Here is a 2,483-nt window from a genome sequence, read left to right as displayed (position 1 = left end):
ATATGAACAAATGTTCAACGTCCCTGGTCATTGGAGACTTGCAAATGGAAAAAATGCTGAGATTTCACTTCACCCCAGAAATTGTGCCTGCTATCATGAAATCAGCCAATAACAAATACTGGTGGGGCCATGGGGACTAAGGAGTACTTCTCCACTATTGGTGGAATGCAGATTGGTGGAAACACTGTGGAAATCAGTATGGAGATACCTCAAAGGACTAGGATAAGAGGTTTCATTGCAGCCAGCTATTTCCTTGCTAGGTATTTTCCTGAAAGAATTAAAATAATCATATCACAGAGATATATGTACACCTATGTTCATAGTTTGTAATAGCTAATTCTTGGAAACAACCCAACTAACCATCAACTGGAGACTGGATGAAGAAAAGTTTTTTTTTGTTTTTGTTTTTTTAATAAAATGGAGTACTACTCAACCGTAAGAGATGGAAAATTAGGGGGATTTACAGCTAAATGGATGCACATTAAGGCAATATTCTTAAATAAAATGGACACATGCATGAATACTGAATAATTTCTCTAGTATGAGAAGTTAAACATGAAAATAAGACTCAAAATGTATAATAGACAATTTAAAGTAGGAAGAAAAGTTGTGAATGGGAAGTAGAACTGGGAGGAGTAGGGGAAAGGAAAGAAGGGAATGGAATTAATATAAGAAAGTAAAAAAAATGGAAACAACATCTTTATAAGTAGAGAGGGGTGGAGTGGTTGAAGGGAGGGCAGGGGAATGGGGAAAAGAAGAATCAAGATATATTATGTAAAGGTATAAATCTCTAATAATGAATGTCATTATATTATATACCTAAAATGTACCAAAAATAATTTTAATAAAAAGAATTAGATACCATAATGCTAAGTGAAATGCACTAGACTCAGAAAGTTAAAAAAAAAGTTTTCCATATAAAAGTAATAAAAAGTCAATAATGTAGAGATAAAAGTAAACTAGAAGTAGATTTGTGAAAATGATAAAGGGGATCAGAGGGAGAGGATGCAAAGGGAGAGGGGTAGAACAGAAAAAACAGTGTCAATAGGCAGGAGTGGAGGGGTTGAAGAGAGGGAAGGGAAATGGGCAAAAATAAGAATATACATATATTATGTCATGGTACAGATATCCTATGGTAAATGTCACATTATATACCTAAAATGTACCAATGAAATTAATTTTTTGAATTCCTCATGTATTTTCCAATGTATCATTGTTTATAAAAGAGATGCTAGGAAAAGTGGATGTAGAATTTGTGGAGATGGGAAGGGTATCTGAGGAAATGAGAAAGGAAAAGGGAGGAGAGGTAAAAACGGTCAAGATTTGATATGTATATGGAGGAGATGAAAGCAAGTATTATGTTCTCCAAGCATATAGCAACAAGATGTTTTAAACCTTTATTTACTATATGACATATTGGTTCATAATTGCCATTCAACTGAAGAAAAAATTATGAACCCCTCTCCCACAACACATGCACACACAGACAGACTAGCAAACACATTTTCATAACGTGGTAACTTAAAATTCTATTCATTTATTTATGTTTTTGGTAGCAGGGATTGAACTCAGGTCCTCATGCTTGCAAGGCAGGCCACCAAATGACTGAGCTAAATCCCCAGCCCTAAAATTTTATTTTTGATGAAAAGCTAACTATACAGATGTTTAAATTATTTCCTTTCAGCATTGAATCATCACCGTTTCTGCTAGATGAAGAGATCTTTAGAGATATCTCATGCAGAAATTTGGTAACTTGTGTTTCCATGTTAACATAATCTTCTAGTGTCAGGTTTTCCCTCCACAGAACAGAAGCCGTCTGAGCAATCTATTTTCGTGAATGAATTGGCAAGCCCTCAGATGGGAGGTGGAGTTAAACTCGGTCTTCAGTTAAGAATTCCAAAAATTATACCCATGGCGCTCCCACCTTTGTCCCACGGTCTTGCTGTCATTAACATTCTCCTGAGAAGCAGCCCCTCATGGTACAGCAAGAATCATTTGCTCATGTGATTGCTTCTGTGTAAAATGACCAGGAAATCAAGATCAGAAAATCAACATGAATTTTCACAAATTACAGGGTCAGATAACACTAAAGTTATTTTTCAAATGTAAGTTGAAACATCCTTCACCATCATGGCGTCTAAACTTTAAAGCCTATGGACTTGGTTGTGGGAATGTCTATTATATTGTCTCACTCTGAGCACCTGTATTTTCATTCATCCTGGAAGCTCATGTTCAAAGCACATGAGACAGTCTCAAAAAAGGTAGTCTGATGAGTTTCTTCAAGGCTTCTTTGACATCTCTGTTCCTCAGGATGTAGAGAAATGGATTCACCAGTGGAGGGACCACATGTACATCAATGAAGCAATTGCAGAACTAGTCAATCCAGAGCTAGCATACAACTCAAAAACTGTTCCAAAGATTAAGGAGACAACTGAGAGAAGAGATCCCAGGTAGGAAAGGCTTTATACTTTTCCCTAGATGAA

Source organism: Fukomys damarensis, unplaced genomic scaffold, assembly GCF_012274545.1.
Source record: "Fukomys damarensis isolate Sample0158 unplaced genomic scaffold, DMR_v1.0_HiC HiC_scaffold_30, whole genome shotgun sequence".
Taxonomy (NCBI): Eukaryota; Metazoa; Chordata; class Mammalia; order Rodentia; family Bathyergidae; genus Fukomys; species Fukomys damarensis.
Note: the sequence above shows the minus strand (reverse complement) of the source record.